This window comes from Dama dama, chromosome 9 (assembly GCF_033118175.1).
Source record: "Dama dama isolate Ldn47 chromosome 9, ASM3311817v1, whole genome shotgun sequence".
NCBI lineage: Eukaryota > Metazoa > Chordata > Mammalia > Artiodactyla > Cervidae > Dama > Dama dama.
The window spans coordinates 55,984,198-56,002,243 of record NC_083689.1 but is presented as its reverse complement, the minus strand read 5'-3'; the positions used below and the strand labels follow the sequence as shown (position 1 = coordinate 56,002,243).

The 18,046-nt window shown below is 44.9% G+C and overlaps 1 protein-coding gene across 6 annotated transcripts in view; it reads left to right on the top strand.

The window, feature by feature from the left end:
* FGF1 (fibroblast growth factor 1) overlaps nt 1-18,046 on the top strand; it is a 100,630-nt gene that overhangs the window by 34,451 nt on the left and 48,133 nt on the right. The window contains exon 1 of one of the 6 annotated variants that reach the window (XM_061151611.1): nt 16,658-16,774. The exons of the other annotated variants lie outside the window; for them this stretch is intronic. The gene's annotated coding sequence lies outside the window, so the exon portion shown is untranslated. Of the gene's footprint in view, nt 1-16,657; nt 16,775-18,046 lie in introns of those variants that run through there. 6 annotated transcript variants of the gene reach the window in all.

Sequence of the window (18,046 nt, the reverse complement as noted above, 5' to 3'; positions counted from 1 at the left end):
CCATGGGTCATGAGGACACAGTGAATATGTGCCGAGGGAATGGATGACTCGCAGCCAATGCTGGGCTTCGGCCTCCATTTAGGACATGAGCACCATGAAGCATCTGTTCCTTTGACACACCTCTGTGGTACCCTACCATGTGCCAGACCCTGTGTCAAGCATGGTGGGTATGAATGAAACAACAGTCTCTGATCTTTTTAAAAAATTTGATTGGAAGACAATTGCTTTACAACATTGTGTAGGCTTCTGCCATACAACAGCATGAATCAACCATAAGTATATATTCGTCCCCTCCCTCTTGACCCTCCCCCTCCCCACCCCTCCAGGTTGTCAGAGTACTGGCTTGAGCTCCCTGTGTTATACTACAACTTCCCATTGGCAATCTGTTTATATACAGTAATGTATATGTTTCGATGCTACTCTCTCAATTTGTCCCACCCTCTCCTTCCCCTGCTGTGGTCCCTGGTATCCTGAAGCTTCACTTTTTTTTTCTTAATAAATGTTTATTACTTATCTGGCTGCACCGGGTCTTAACTGTGGCATACCAGATCTTCTTCTATCTTCATTGCAGCATGCGGAATCTTTAGCTGTAGCATGTGGGATCTGTAGATGTGGCATGAGGACTCTTGGTTGTGGTATGTGGGATCCAGTTCCCCAACCATGGATTGAACCTGGACCCCCTGAATGGAAGCGTGGAGTCTCAGCCACTGGGTCACCAGGGGAGTCCCTGAAGCTTCACTTCTAATGGAAAAGGACGGTTTGAAAATCATTAAATTGAAGTCTAGTCACCAAGTACTGGACTCTAATAAGTGTGCTGGAGAAGGTCTTGAATTCATGCTTGTTCTAGGAGGGCTAAGAAACTGGGAAAGGGAGAGTCAGAAAATGAGATGAAGACATTTTTTTAACCGCTTTATTGAGATTTAATTTATATACCGTACAATTCACCCATACAAAGCATACAATTCAATAGATTTTATTATATTGACAGAGCAGTGCAACTATTGCCACTATCTAATCTCAGGGCATTTTCATCGTGCTAACACCTCCACACTCACTAGACTGTCACTGCCCCATCCCTCCTCTCCCAGGCCCTGGCAACCACAAATCTACTTCCTGTTTCTATGAACTTGCCAATTCTGGACATTTTATATAAATTAATCAGACGCTATATAGGTGTTTGTGACCAGCTTCTTTCACTACCATATTGTTTTCAAGATTCATCCATGTTGTAGTATTTTATCAGTTCAGTTCAGTCGCTCAGTCGTGTCCGACTCTTTGTGACCCCATGAACTGCAGCACGCCAGGCCTCCTTGTCCATCACCAACTCCTAAAGTCCACCCAAACCCATGTCTATTGAGTGGTTGATGCCATCCAACCATCTCATCCTCTGTTGTCCCCTTCTCCTCCTGCCCTCAATCTTTCCCAGCATCAGGGTCTTTGCAAAATGAGTCAGCTCTTTGCATCAGGTATCCAAAGTATTGGAGTTTCAGCTTCCCTCTTGCCATCTCCTGCTTGACCACTTCCAATGTGCCTTGATTCATGGACCTAACATTCCAGATTCCTATGCAATATAGCTCTTTACAGCATCGAACCTTGCTTCTATCACCAGTCCCATCCACAACTGGGTGTTGTTTTTCCTTTGGCTCCATCCCTTCATTTTTTCAGTACTTCATTCCTTTTTATAGTCCAGTAATACTCCATTGTATGAGTATACCACATTTCATTTATTCATTCATTCATGATTTGTTGGACATTTGAGTTATTTCCACTTTTTGGCTATTATAAACAATGCTGCTCTGAACATTATTATATGTTTTTGTACGAACACATGTTTCCACTTATCTTAGGTATGTCCTTAGGAGTGGTTTTGTTGGGTCATACGGTAACCCTTGGACAAACATTTGAAGAACTGTCCAACTGTTTTCCAATGTGGTTCACCAATTCTACATTTCCACCCAAAATGTATAGGGGCTCCAATTTCCCCACATCCTTGTCAACACCTGTTATTATCTGTCTTTTGCTTACAGCTATCCTAGCAGATGTAAATGGCATCTCATTGTGGTTTTGATCTGCACATCCCTGAAGGTTAATGATCCTGAGTATCTCTCCATATGAAGATGAGAATATCTAAATTATGTTTGTAAGACAGCAACTGACTTGAGTCCCAGAACAATGCATTCCTGTCACAGGTGCTCAATAATATCACTGAATGAACACAACTCAGAATGTAGCAAAGAAAACTGCCTTAAAGGACGCTGGCTCCATGAGCCACAGCAGGCCTGGAAGAGGAGTGGTAAGATAAAGGATTATATTTTGCAAAAACGAAGCGATGTATTTTGATCCCTCTCATCCCATCCTGCTGCCTCTAAACCATGTTCCATTTGGAGCCTCCCTTCCCAGAGGCTGGGTCAGGAGGCCTGGCACCCAGAGCCAGGGAGGGAAATTGGAATGCTGAAAAAGAGGGCAGGCAACCCAACTGCCAAGATTTGCGAAACTGCTTAAGCTCCCTTTTAACACAGGGAGGGCCAGGCCTGGCAGACAGACTATAGAGTTTCTGTCACTGTGGAGGGGGCTGCCCACCTGCCACGGGGGGTCAGACTTGAGGATGATCTGCCTGTGCATGTGTGCAGGGGGTGGAGGTAGCTGTGGCTCTGATAATACCCCCAATGAGTTGAGAGGAATGCTGGGCCTGCAACATAGGGAGGCCTGGAAGGTTGAGAGGGTGGACAGGTCTGAGCCCCTGGAAGGTGGATGCAGACTGGACTCCAGACTTCCAGCTGTCCCTGGGTGATGTAGACACTGACATGAGGGCCAGAGGCCATTGTATGGTGACCTGTAGCAGGGCCAGGGACAGGCCTCCTAGGCTGGGAGGCAGACAACCAGAGGGGCCACGGCCAGCAAGAGCAACTCAGCCAGGGAGTCACCCTGGGCCCCAGCTAAACCGAGTGAAGCCAGGGCCTCAACTCGAGCCGTGAAGGCCATGTTGGGCAGTTCAAGAGCAGGCAGAGGGCTCCACACCGAGACCTCAGGGCCCAGAGGCCCTGAGTGAGGGTCTTGACACTTCCAATAAGAGGCTGAGAGACATCCGCTCCCGTTACAACTAGATGATGCTTCGGAGAGGGGCAGGTAGAGTGGCCAAAGATAGGGGGCTCTCTGGGTTGGGGCATCACCCAAGAGGGCTGTTCGGATTCCTATTCTGGATGAGACTGATGTTGCTGCTTTTCAGCCACCTAACCCATGAGGTCTTAGGAAGAAGCCCAGATTACAGACGAATGAAGAGACGCTCCAGCCACATTGTGTGATGAAACTGGTGACATGCCACCTGGGGCCTTGGAGGGCTAATTCACTCAGCAGTGACCCAGGCTGCACGGGCAGTGGGCACGGGACATGTTCGGAATCCGACCTCAGCCTGAGTGTGGCTGTGTCTGCAGTTGTTTCTGAGGGTCCACTGTAGGGTCCAGGAGTGTCTAGGCAACTCTCCTCTACAACCAGAAAACCAGCTCAAAGTGCACGGCCTTTGTCATGCTTGGCTCAGATCCTTTAGAAGCTTCTGGAGACATGTGGATGGGCCAGGCTGAGAAAACATAACCCCTCGAACAGTGGCTCCTCTGAGTTTTTGAGCCCTTCCTTTATTATAGGTACTGCACTAACACACACGTCATCGAATCCTCCCAGAGACACTGTGAAAGTAAGGACTACTGGTGGTTGTGTTTTATAAAGAAATTGGGGGCTTAGTGAGGTCCCCTAGGATCTCATACACAAGTGTTGGCATCAGTATTTGAAGCACAGTGATCTAGCTGCAGAGGCTGAAGACTGACCACTGGATACATGGTCTCTCACTTTTCTATCTAAAAATTCCCCTTAAGATTTGAGGCAAGAGCTGTTTACTGAAGAAAAAATTTTAATGTTATTGTTTCCTATTTGTAAAAAAAAAAATTGCCCCAAAAAGTGACCAAAGTGGACTAGTGAACAAATTGGTAGAGAACCCGAGTAAGCACTCTTTAACAGTGACTCTTCGCCCAGTATAAATCACCTCCAGCAAACCCAAGACCTCAGCTTTGTTGGTTATGTAACTGTACTCAAAAGACACTACACCCAGCTCAGCTCAAAGCATGTGTGCTCCCATCCCTCTGCCCATCCACCCATCCATCCGCCTACCCATCCATCCATTCACCTACACATCCACTGGTCTATCTACTTTTTCCTCTCACCTCAGCATTTCATCTCACTTTTCCCTCTCAGCCTAGTATGTATAAAGCACCAGGGGCCCAAATGAACAACAAAGTTCCTCCTTTGAGAGGTTCACAGTTGGGGCAGAAGCACCCCCGCAGTACAGTGTATACAGGTAGAGATGGTGGTTTAGCGTGCATGCAATAGAGAACAGATTTTTTTAAAAGAGAGTGTGGATAGGCAGGCATGAGAAGGAGGGGTTTTGCTAGTGAGCTACCCCCCAATCTCTGCACCTTCTCCTCCTTCAGGTCTCAGCTTAAATGTCACCTCCTCAGGGAGTCTTGCCTGACTGTTCTAAAGTTGGATTTACTCTTTATTCTGTGCCTTTGTTTCCTGATACTGAATTTTTCTTTCTCTGTCATTTAAGTCATGTGTGTGTGTGTGTGTGTGTGTGTGTGTGTGTGGTGGTCTCTGTAAAGTTCCAGGTAAAATGTGGTCCCATAAAGACAGGGAAAAGGACTTACTTTTTTCACCAAAGTACCTCCAAGGCCTGACATGCCATCGGTCCTCAGTTTGTTGCCTGAACAAACAAAGGCTAGAACTAGATCATAAAGAGCCTTGAATGCCAAACTAAGAAGTCTGGGCTTTGGCCTGCGGGCAGTGAAGAATATGGAAGAGTATTTGAGCAAGGATGCTATGCAGGAGGCACAGGAGACCTGGGTTTGATCCTTGGATGGGGAAGATCCCCTGGAAGAGGGCATGACAACCCACTCCAGTAGTCTTGCCTAGAGAATCACCATGGATAGAGGAGCCTGGTGGGTCACAGTCCATAGGGTCGCAAAGAGTCGGATACGACTGAAGTGACTTAGCACGCATGTATGCATACATGAGGCATGATCAGATTTGTGGTTTGGAAGGACAAGGCTGGAGGTGTTGTGGGTGAGGTAAGAGGAATAAGCTACAGAGAGAAAAATTAGAAGCAATCGCCTCAGATTGGGGTCAAGATTTCACCATCCTGGCCCAAGACACTGATGGTAGGGAAGGAAAGGAATGAAGATGTAAGGCATACTTAGGTCAAATCATTAGAAAATGCCTGTGGGAAGCGAGGGAATGGGAATATGACCAAGGTTTATAGTTTGGGTTACTTTGTAACCACTGTACTGTCATTCATTAAGGCAGAGGCAATTTGGGATTTTGGAGACATGGGCGGAAGCTGACGAAGACAAGGGCATGTTGGGAGAGGAGGAGAGCAGGCACATAGTTCAGAGAAGACATGTGGGGCAGACCCCTGAGGGGTGATGAACATCCAAGGAAGGGCCAAAGGACAAAGCCATGAAAAGATGCTAAAAAAAACACAGTTAAAGAGGAAGACCTGAAAGCCAGAGCAATGGTTGAAACCAGACAGAACAGAATGGTTTAGAATGGGACTAGAAAGTTCTACTGCCTATGGGAGCAGGAGAACCCACGGGAGGGAGCAGTGGAGACCCTGGGTCAGGCTGCCCCTCAGTCTGACAGTGGGTGCAATGGGTCAGATCTTCAGACGGTTACAGAGAGGACAGCGCCAGGTCCAGGTGTAACCTCCCAGTTGGTACATGTCGAATCGACCGAGAGCAACTACAACCAAAGCACAGCTCCAGCAAACCACACAGCCTCAGGTCACCTCTGGCTCGCGGGCCACCAGCTTGCAGTCCCGGTTTTGGAGAACATCACGGGCGAGCTTTTCCAGAGGCAGTTTTGGCGGAAGGAGGGCTCCAGAGGGCTGAGGGTGACTGAGGGGCTGGAGGCAGTGACACTGGTTGGGGAGGGGGGAGCTTGGCCATGGGGAAAGCTAAGAGTGAGGTGGGAGCAAGAAGGCCCCAGGGAGGGTGGGAAGAAATCTTTAGGTGGAAGACATCGAGCAGGTCTGGGGTTGAAGGGACAGGTTGAGAGCACAGCATTCTTGCTCTCTTTCCAGAGGGCTGTACAAGTGTTATTGTTTTTCCTTTAAATTAGAAGAATATGCCTGATATACTTTCACCAACTCCATTCCACAATCCGAGGTAGTCATTTTTTCAGGTTTCTATCTGTGTATCTATACTTACACATATAATTTTGAAAACCAGTTATGGGATAATTCCACACATACTGTTCCGGGGCTTTCTTTTCCCCATATGTCTAGCTCTCTTTTTATGGCTACCTGGTATCTGCTTGACTATATAATTTGTTTTATCATTCTGTTATTGATGCAGCATGGTTTCCCAGGTCTTGTTATGGGAAACAGTGCCTCTGTGGACTTTATACATTGATCTCTGGGTCCTGGGGTGAATCCCTCCATAAGACAAATTCTTAACATTGGACTTACCAGTCAGAGTCTGCACACAGTGTGATGCTTCCTTGAAGGACTTGTTGGATTTGTTTGCTTTCTCCTTAGGGCCTGGGGATGAAAAAGGCCGGAAAGAGGTATATTTCCAAGGAAGCTTATACAACTGAAAACAAGGCTTTGATGTATTCCAGTCTGATGACTGTACAGATTTCTTTTTAATCAAGATGCTGCAGGTAGGGTAGTATTCATGTATAGGTAACTTTTATTCATTAACCTGATAAAGACGGAACAAACATAAATAACTTGTAGACAGAGAAAATGACAGTCTACTCTTCTTCATTTGAAAAGCCATCTTCTAGGACTCTTGCCTGGAAAATCCTGTGGATGGAGGAGCCTGGTAGGCTGCAGTCCATGGGGTCGCTAAGAGTTGGACACGACTAAGCGACTTCACTTTCACTTTCACTCATTGGAGAGGGAAATGGCAACCCACTCCAGTGTTCTTGCCTGGAGAATCCCAGAGACGGGGGAGCCTGGTGGGCTGACGTCTATGGGGTCTCACAGAGTCGGACACGACTGAAGTGACTTAGCAGCAGCAGCAGCAGGACTAGAGTCAATATTTGAAAAATATACTGATTCCCAAGGGCCCACTGAAATAAGTTAGAAGAGCCATGATGTGGAAAATTTGTTCACAGATTTCAGGGAGACCAAAGGTTGAAGGCCATTAAAAATTTTTTAAACATAATTTTACACCTAGGATTTGGTATTTAATCTGTGAAATCACCAGTTTAATTATATTTTCGGAATATCATTCTTTGGCAGAGAAGAGGGAAAACCCTCTCTCATTTCTACAGAGAACACAAAAACAGGCAGGACAAAGATGAAGCATGAACAGCCTCTTTCAAGGGCCCTGAGTTCCCAGCTGCAGTCAGCACCCTTAGCTCCGAGCGCCCTCTTCTGGACTTGGGCTCCTCTGCACCAGCCTGTGCCCAGCCCACCAAAGAGGACAAGTCTGATTTTCAGTTTGGAAAGCTCCAATTCTAACTTCAAAACATCTTTGAGTTTCCTCTGCGTTAGCCACTGAAGCCCCAGGATGTTCTTTTTCAATATTTGTGCTATTTTCAGGTTACACAGGACTCTGTCTCCTTTTTAAGAATGATTCCTTGGTGACTTTAAAAAAAATACCCTCCTTAGATCTGAGTTAAGCCTTGGGATTCCTCGTAAGTTTGCTGTCAGGAATACATTCCTAATTTTGAATGAGTGGGAACTAGATCTAGAAACCCAAGGAGAAACAGCAAGCAGTTGGATGTGCCATTACCCAATGCATTTGGGCAAAGTCTACTCAAGACCATGGGTTTCTGTCCCATTTTAGAAAGTTCTCAGAACTTTAGATCAGTCTCATATTTCTTCTATTCCTTTAACAAATACTGCTGAGCACCTGCTATGTGTCAGAGGTATTCACACAGGGATAAGAGGATAGTGTCACTTTAATCCCTGACAGATGACAACCAGGTGGTGTTGTTATTACAAAATAGTTGAAAAACTACGCACATCATAATGGGTTACTGGAGCCTCAATCATGTTCTTTCAAATTACCTGCTAATCTATGATGTGCTGCTACTATTAAATTTAACTAGGTTAATCCTCTCAACTCAGAAATGGCTTCTAACTTCTTAAAGGGTGCTATTCAATCCTCCAAAGAACACACTCATAATCTGTTTTGATAGGAAGGAGGAGGCATGATGAATGAAAACAGCTTTTTTGAAAAACTGCCTGTTTTCTTTGGAGCCAGGGTGGGCAGAGCTGAGGCCAGGTCCTGTCTGGATGCAAGAGCCCGCAGTCACCTGGCACTTTCTTCATAAACCCTGCTAGGTCAGCACCAGCCTCTAACGGGCAGCTCGCCCATGGCCCTGCTCATCCTCTGGGCAAAAGGGAAGCCCCCTTTCCCTCTCTGCCTCTCTTATTCTCATTCAAGGAATCCCCAGGGACCATCTGCCAGACTAAGGGGCATCAGGTCATGGAAAGGACCAGCTCCAAAGACGGGAATGCTTCCCTGCAACCAGACCACAACATTTATGGAGTCAAAGACAGCAATAACCGCACTGGGAAGCGAGCCAGGCAAGGTCATCCAGGAGAGATAAGGAAATGACGCAAGGCCGAGGGCTTGAGGAACCAAATCCCAGCACAACTTCCATGAGATTCCACTTGTTATTTATGCTCTGACTTTTACTAAAGTTCAGATGAACCTCGGACAGGCAGACACCCTTTCGTCCTCACTTCTCTTGGATTTATAACCGTAACATGATGCTTCTTTAGGAAAGTCATAGATCCTCCTAGTTTGCTATCCAAATTATAAGTGAACTTGGCTTTTTAAAAACACTAACCTTCTCTCAAACATCACTCCAGACTTCCACAGAGGGTGATTCTGAGGGAGTATTTGTGGGCTTGCTCCATCCAAAGTTCTGAACTTTCAGGTGCCCTTTTCCAAGTTATACTGTTCAGTTAAATCCCAGTCATTCAATTCAATTCACCAAGTAGTTACTGAGCTGAGTTCTGTGTTAGAAAAAGACCTGGATACTGCCCTTAGGAAACTCACAGACCAAGGGATGAGACAGATGAATAAACAAATCATTTCAGTTCAGCATGGTAAGTGTAATGACAGAATTACATACAAGGCAGCACTTTCAAGCTTCCCCTCTCATGGAGTCACAGTCTGGAAGGAGAGCCAGACACTGACTGGTAAATTGCACAAATAAAAGTAGAGTTTAAACTTTGACCAGGACCATGGAGGAAAGGCAGGCAGCACCACGAGAGCTGTAATGGGACATGTGGTCAGGGAAGGTTGAGTAGGACATCCTTGAGTAAGGCACAGTTGAGATGTGAACGATGGTTCAGGGTGAATTAGCTGTGGAGTGGAGGAAAGGGGGGTCCTGGCAGAGGGAAAGCATGTGCAAAGGACCTGTGGCAGGAGGTCACGCCGTGTATCTAAGGGATGAAACCAAAGCTGGTGTGGTTAGATCAAAGGGTCGGAGCAGGGTGGTAGGGTGGCTGGGCCAGAGAGGTCAGCAGCGCTGGATCCCACACACCCCCTGGTCAGCCAGGACTGTCACTTCTGGGTGATTATTTCCTCACCTCTGTAGAGGGGGTCCAAGCAGCACCTATCTCACAGGAATAAGGGAATCCCTTTCAGCACTTAGAGGAGTGTCTGTGAGGATTGGCTGCTATTATAATGCTATAATTATCATCTGCATCATCTCACCAGGATGAGCCTGCAGATAAGGATCCTGCTGGCCCAGATCAGATATTTCTTAACACTTGGCTACATAGGCACAGTTCCATAGACGGCTCAAAGGCCACAGAAATCAGCATAAGCTCTTGTAAGCGTTAAGTGCAGGCTTTCTGGAGACACTCTGGATGAATGACCGGCTGGACTGCTGACCACAGGGCTCCAAAACAACCACCAGGAGTTTGTCCCCAAACACCCAGAAAAAAACTGAGACAGAGGAAGGAGGACAGTGCCTCCTGCTAGAAGGCTGTCTATAAATGGAAAATTACACTGAAAGAAAACAAATCTTATTTGATGTGAACCCATTTTGGACTCTGTCTGGAAATCCAGGGCAGAAGGAAGTGGAGGGGACAGGGAGTGAGCAGGTGTGCCCAGGCTGAGGCACCCTGCAGGGACCAGCATGTACTGTGGCTAGGGTGATGATGAGAAGCTGGGGCTGGCTGCCAAGGCACCCACACCTGAGGCCAGACCCCAGGCTCTCAGGCTGCTTCTGTGCTCTGATATGTGCCTGGGCTGCCGACATTGGTCCCTGGGCTCAGATGGGAAGAAGTGGTGTGGGAAGGGCAACATGGAAGGAGCTTCTGGGGAGTAGGGGGAGCAAGGCTAGGCTCCTGGGCACCTGTTTCCTAAAATGGTTGTCTTAGCATGGAATGGGATAACCTATCCGGTAAGTGCTCAGCTTACAAGTCAATTAGCACTCTCTTCAGAGCAGCCTGGAGCCTCTGGTACCCACAGCTTTTCATTTCAGTTCTGTAACCCCTTGGCAGCATGGCACTAGGGGATTTCCAAACATCTCAGTGCTCTGTATGTCTCATTAGAAAAGAATTGCAGCCTGACCATTTAAATGGCTCCATTCCAAAAATATTTACAATAATAAGAGGTAACATGAGCATGTTTTCACTACATGCCAAACACTGTTAAGAACTTTTCAGAGAGGTAACAGCACTACCAATACTAACATCTAAAGTCAGAATGTCTGGGTTCAAGTAACAGACCAATCCTTTCCTGGATCTGTGGCCTTGAGCAATGACTTAACCTCCCTGGGCTTCAGTTTCTTCATCTGAATGAAGAAGGGGGGTTCATAATACCTACATCCTAGGGTTCAGGAAGGACTAGATGAGGTGGTATGGAGAACCTGGACCTAAGTACTTAAACCTTCATGCTTATCATCATTATGAACACATTACCCCTTATTACATGATACTTATGAACTGTGATATTGGAGAAGACTCTTGAGAATCCCTTGCAAGATCAAACCAGTCAATCCTAAAGGAAATCAGTTCTGAATATTCATTGGAATGACTGATGCTGAAGCTGAAACTCCAATACTTTGGCCACCTGATGTGAAGAACTGACTCATTTGAAAAGACCCTGATGCTGGGAAAGATTGAAGGTGGGAGGGAAAGGGGATGACAGAGGATGAGATGGTTGGATGGCATCATCGACTCAATGGACATGAGTGTGAGTAACCTCCAGGAGTTGGTGATAGACAGGGAGGTCTGGCGTGCTGCAGTCCACGGGGTCACAAAGAGTCGGACATGACTGAGTGACTGAACTGAACTGATAAAATATATATATTGATTATAAAGGGGGTTGAATAATCACAGTCGTAAGCATCCTTCTTGCCACCAGTGTCTTCGTTTAATAGCCATGTAAGAAGTCTCAAATTCTGAGTAGGTCATTCACCCAAGTCATTCGATCTTTACCTCTGAGGTAGGTAGTATTACTACAACCATTTTACAGATGGAGAAACTGAGGCTCACAGACTGTTTTAACTGCCATACTCACCTTTCCTGACCTTTTGCACACATCATCCTGATAAATCCCTGTGGATTCCCTCTCCCTCCTACTTCAAATGTCAAACACAAGCCTGGCACAGGGGAGCTGTCAATCAATGTTATTCTCCACCTCTACCCAAGCACACTCTTTCTCCACCTCTATCTGCCCCTGCCCTTGGAGGAGAGAGGACAAAAATGTTAAGAAAAAGGGAAAGAGGAGGAACTTCAACTTTCTAATGTTTTCTTTTATATATAAAAAATCTAAGGTAAATTTGAGAAAATGTTAACATTTGTTAAATCTGGGCAGAGCACACACAGGTGGTTTTTTTTTTTTAACTATTATTTTGTTTTTCTTAAATAAAAAAGAAAGCCACCCTGCCTCTCTAGTCACTCAGTCTCCTTCCCTGAAGGTGGCCTGCTGTTTATTTCGTGCCCATCTAGGTCAGTCTATGTGTTAACAAGCATAAGAGTCCAATGTGATTCCCTCCTACCTGCTTCAGGACCCAGTCTCATCAATTAAATTCTCTTCTGATCTCTAATCTACTCAGTCCCCTTCCCTGAAGGTTTCTTCTTGACAGCATTCCCAGGTCTCCCATTTGAGAAAAGTTTCTCTCCGTTCCTGCTCCTTCAAGACACAATTCTCCTCTTGGTGAGACCACAATCCTTCCTGGGCGGGTGGTGTGGACTGGCTGCTTCCAACTGCTCACCACTGACTCAAGCCTCTGCTCCCCTCACTTGGTTTCTCTTATCACCCACCTCTGGGGACAGAATTCCATGGCCATTTCTCAGTTTCTATGTTCCTTGATGTTGCTGCAGAATCTGATGCTTGGATCACTCCATTCCTGACCCTGCCTCCTGCCCTCACCTGAGCCATCATTCTCTTTCCCTACTTCCTCATCTCAGCTCCCCTTCTTTTCTGCCCTTACCGGGACTGCTCCTGTGGTCCACCAACTCTGTCCTCTTCTCTCCACTCATGACCTCACTACAGCCTGCACTCTGACCCTTAATGAGCATTTTGGTGAAGATGCTCATTTCCTTTTGGGTTCTCTTTCCATGACTTCAGAACCACATTTCCAGCTGTCTGGGAGACATGCCCATCTCACTGTCCTGCAAACAAAGCAAACTCAACCTGCCAAATTCAAGGTTCTTACTCTTCAGGAATTCTGTATTTCTGCTAGGTTGGTGCTTCTCAAATTTAATATGCATACAAGTCAGCTGGGGCATCATCTTACAGTGCAGATTCTGGTTCTCTAAGGTGGGGCTGGAGCCTGACAATCTGAATTTCTAACAAGTATCTGGTGGGTACCAGTCCAAGGACCCCATTTTGAGTAAAAGATGCTACAGAGATTTCTGTTCTCTATGTCAAGGATTCTTAACTATCTAAAAATCAGAACCACCTGGGAACTGTACTAGATATAACATGGATAAAAATATGCATATAGTAAAAAAAAAAAACAACAAACACCTCAAACAATTTAACTTCTCTTTAACTCCTAACCCAGACTAATCAGAATTTTTCTGGGCATGTGGTCTAGGCATCTGCATTCTGTGAGTGACTACTGAGTACCTAGTTGGGCTGGATTGTGCTAAGGACTAAAGAGGTGGTAGTAAATAAGACAAAGTCTTATGGAGCCTGCAAGTAATAGAAGTAATGGCGATAAAAGAGAAAAGTAAATACTGAAGAGCATTTCAGATAAGTGCTGTAAGGGAAAAATGGGGTTCTGAGATAGAAAAAAAACTGAGAAGGGGCTACTTCAGTTAGGATAGTGAGGGTGACCTGCAGAGGTAACATTCAGGCTGAGATATAAGCCATGAGGAGGTGGACAAGCAGAGGTCTAAGGAAAGAGAAGCATTTCAGACAGAGGGACCGGTAAACATAAAGAGGCTGGAGCAAGTCCATGCTTGGAGAGTTCAAGGAAGAGAAGAGAAGCCTGTCGTGTGGATGCAGCAGGACAAGCAAGGGAGGAGAGGAGAGGACGAGCCTGGGTCTAATCATGAGCCTGTAGGACACAGTCTTCCCACGGACAGATACAGCAACAGGAGGCTGCTAGGAGGTTTCCAGCAAGCAAGGGCATGTGATCTGACTTAGCTACCTGCTGTATGAGGGCAAGAAATGAAACAAGGAAGTGGGTAAGAAATGATGGTGTCTTGCAACATAGGGACAGTACTGGAGAAGACAGAAGAGGTCAGACTGAGGATATATTTTGGATACGGAGCTTGCTGATGGACTGAAGGGGGCTAGGGTGAAGAAGAGAGAAATAATAACTGGGACATTTACGAAGGTTTCAAATACTTGAGAAAGCTGGGGGGTTGGGTGAGGGGAACCAATTGTTCTGTCGAGGTCATCTTAAGAGTTTTTCTTTTTTTGGTCTTATTTTATTTATTTATCTTTTCCCTGGTACTGAGCAGTCTGTGGGATCTTAGTTTCCCAACCAGGGACTGAACCAAGGCCATGGCAGTGAAAGTGCTGAGTTCTAACCACTTGACTGCCAGGGGATTCCTGAGGTCATCTTTTTTAAGATAAATACTAGACATTCAAGTACAGATCTGGCTATAAACTATCTTTCCAGACTTACCCCTTCCCCACGAGCTCATTATATATGGGCCATCCTTAATTCAAAGTGTACTGTTTCTCAAGACTCACAGACACAGAAAATCTTACGGGTACTAAAGGGGAAAGGCTGGGGTGGATAAATTAGGAGCTTGAGATTAATGGATACATACTACTATACAGAAAATAGATAAAACAACAAGATCCTACTGTATAGCTCAGGGAACTACATATAATATCCCATGATGACCTGTAGTGGGAAAGAATCTGAAAAAGATACATGTATCTTCCCTAATATCTCCATCAGTTACGGGATTTGTGTCTCCTCATAACACTGCCATGGTATCCACAATGTTCCTAGAACATAAAAGGCTATTCATTCATTGTGTTGAATAAATAATGATCAGGACACATCCTGGGATGACAGCCTGTGGTTAATCTAGTCATTGGAGATCAAAGGTGGAAGGTTTTATTAACCATGGAAGAACTGATGTTTGTGGAGTCCTCAGACCATTGGTAAAGAACTACCTAGTACAGTGTTAAGAGTCTCAGCTCATGTATATCATTGCTTATATCTCAATAGTAATGCATGTAACCTGCTTAGGTCAAAAGTGTACCCCTTAAAAAAAACAGAATCCAATTTAGAACTTACTAAAGAAGGCTATTAATAGAAAAGCTGGTATATGATCTTTTAATACTGTCTTTGTGATCATCACCACTGCTGTGCCATGCCCAGCTTTGACAAGACTGGACTTTGGTCCACTGTACATTCTGTGGGGACACGTTCAGCATGCTGGGGCACTGGAAATGGGCACTGAGCTCTGACCATTTTATGACCTTAGGCCCAATCTGTCCATGAGGTGTCACTAAAATCAGACTGATTTATTTCAGTGTCTTTTGCTTCACCATGTGCCAGGTCATAGATTCTGAAGTGGAGAAGAGACCATGATGGGCCGGACATTAGGTCTGGGGATACAAGCTGACAGATACCGAGAAAGTGAGAGAAAGATGAACTAGAAATGGAGAGGAGTGAGCATGTAGGGATGCTGGGTGGTGGCCTCAACTCAGAAGGGTTTGAGAGGTGAAAGAGGACTGCTGGAAGGAGCAGGGATAGGAAGGCTGAGAGAGATTAAAAGGGAATAAAAATATAAAGGATGGAGAAGTATGGAGCTGCTGAAGGAAGATGGTAAAAGCACAACCTCAGTCATCATCTACTGAGTGTTTCTTGCAAGCCAGGCATTGTGGTAAGGACTTTATATAAATTCTCTGACAACTTTTCTCATGATCTTGTAGTCGGTACTATTATTCAACCCATTTTACAGCTGAAGGACACAAAAAGCAGAGAGGTTAAGTAATTTACTTTGGGTCACAGACTTAGCAACTAGAAGAGCTAGGATTCAGGCTTAGCTCTGTTGCATGTTAAAGCCTCAATTCATAATTGCTGCTTGCTATCACCTTCTGATATTGATTCAGGGGCATTTCTTCTCCCCAGGCCTGATGCAGGCTGAGAAACACAACGTCTTCCAACATCCCAAAGAGTGAGGTGCTGGGTGACGAACTAATTTGGAGGTGTAGTTCAAAAGCCTTGCTATGACTGAGCTGTCTGCCAGGGCAGTGAGCCCTCAGAGCAGAGATGCTCTCATCCATCAACAGGGAATATTCACTCCATTGTGTTGGGCCCCACCTCAATGTTTTTTTATTGTCTGCTCTCCGCCATGAGTAATGCCACTTTCCATTTTAAGCTGGGAGCTTCAGGAGATGACCATGATGTAAGCCAGGGCTGCAAGCTAAGTGCTGCCTGGGGGATTACTCACCCACTGTAAGATGTGGCCAACATCTCACCCGCCCACTCAGGATGCTGCTGGAATAGCCTCTTCCTTGCCAAAGCCTAAAGGAAATCTGGTTTCTCCTGGAATCAGGCTAGGAATGGTGCCAGGTTATCAGAAAGTTGGCAAGTTAACAGGTTCTCCAAGTGGAACTACTGTGGTTGTTCTGGTCCCCTCCCAAGTGGTTGCTTGTTTATTCATTTGACATTTGCAGAGGGCCTACTATGTGCCAGGCACTCTGCTCCATGATAGAGCATCGCTACAGTGATCTAGATGGCTTTAGTTCTTGTCTTCAGGGAGCTAAGTCTAGGGGAGAATAAGAAGGTAATTCCAATAAAATGTCACAACCAGGAGAATGTAATAAATAGTAAGCCATAGGAAGCTCAGAGAGTTTGGAGAACTAACAGCTGAAGGATTTATGTCAACATAGGACAAGCAGGAGCTGGCTAAGCTCCTTAATTGTAAGCAACCAATGACTTTGACAATTGGAGAATATGGAGAACCCGCAGTTGCACAGAACTAATGGGAAGGTGTGGTACCCCCAAATCACACTGCAAGAAGGGTCCAGCCAGAACAAGACCTGTGTGCTTATGTTGGGGTTTTAGATACTGTGCAGTCAAAAAGGATGACAAATGTCCAGGACAACAGGTACAAGTGGGGAAGGTGGGGAGGAGAAGGCTGTCTCAGAATGACCTAAGACACTGAGTCAGAAAAGGCAAAAGGAACAGCTGAAAGGGAGCACTGACTTAACCGAGGAGAGCAGGCACTGGGGCCACAGCTAGGCTCTCAGGGTTTCCTGAGTGAGTTAAGTCTGCTGCTCAGAGACTTCAAGGCTCTGTGGGGAAATAAGCCTATTGCCAGCAGGTAAGTAGGAACTATATTGGATTTTTAAAAATTTTTTTTGGTGTTCCTGGGGCCATTCTGGAAGGTCACAGTTCTGAGTACTTGCTTGACATAAGATTATAGAGACCAGCTAAATCAGAAAAATATTCTCTGTGAAATAGTTAGAAAAGATGACTGGGACAAGCCAATGGGATCATGACAATAACTGGCCTTTATTGCTTGTGCTATCACACACTTACATGCATTGCTTCATCTAATCCTCATTAGAAGCCTATTTAGAAACCAACAGACAGAGGCACAAAGATTATAAATGGCTTGGCTGAGGTCCCATGGTTAGCAAATTGTGGAGTTGGGATGCAAATGTAGATTTACTACACTATAACCAAGAGTGTGTTGACAGAAAACACAAAGTGAGCATCGATGAAGAAAAATGTCACCACGGAAGAAAACACTTTGTTTTCTATGCTAAGAGATTGGAAGCGTCATTCCTTAGGTATTGCTTCTCTCATGGGTACCATTTTGAATCTTAAGGTCAGTTACTGCTCCCTACTGAGAAATTTTCAAATTTTATCCGAGGGGAAAAAGACTGATTTCCTAAAGGAACACTTTAGTGAGGTGCCTATAGCAGTAACTCAGGATATTAACCTCTAGATTGCAGCAAGAGGTATATATAGCAATTTGATGGGTTTTTTAGAATTTAAAAATGTCTTTATACAAATAATACATGTTACTTATAAAAAACTAGGGAACTATGGAAAAATATAAATAAGAAAACAAAAATTATCTATAACCTTGACACCCAATAATGGCTATGGTCATACTCTGGGGTCTGTGTGTGTATATAATCTGTAGTCTCTCTTTAAACTGCATATATATATATATGTATGTATATATAGGTATTATGTTTTTAAATCATAGTTCTTAATATCTTAAATAACCGTTATTGCCTTGATTTCACCTTTTTCCTCAAGGGAGAATTTTATCAGAGTATTCAAATTGATAAATCTACTAAATGAATATCAGTGAACAGAGTAGAACATGATCTGGAATGCAAGGTCTTTTGTTCAAAGGACAGAAGACATGGGGACCTCTTGGGGTGCATTGGATCTAGCATATGTGCCTAGTTCTTTTAGGAGGACTTGGGTTTTCATTATTTATTAATATTTCTAATTGGTAAGCATTACCTGAAAAATGTTTAATGTAATGATTAACCTAATCAGATAATGATTTATTAATTAGGAAAGATTCATTGCACAATCTACCTACCATACAAATGATGTTGATCATGCTATA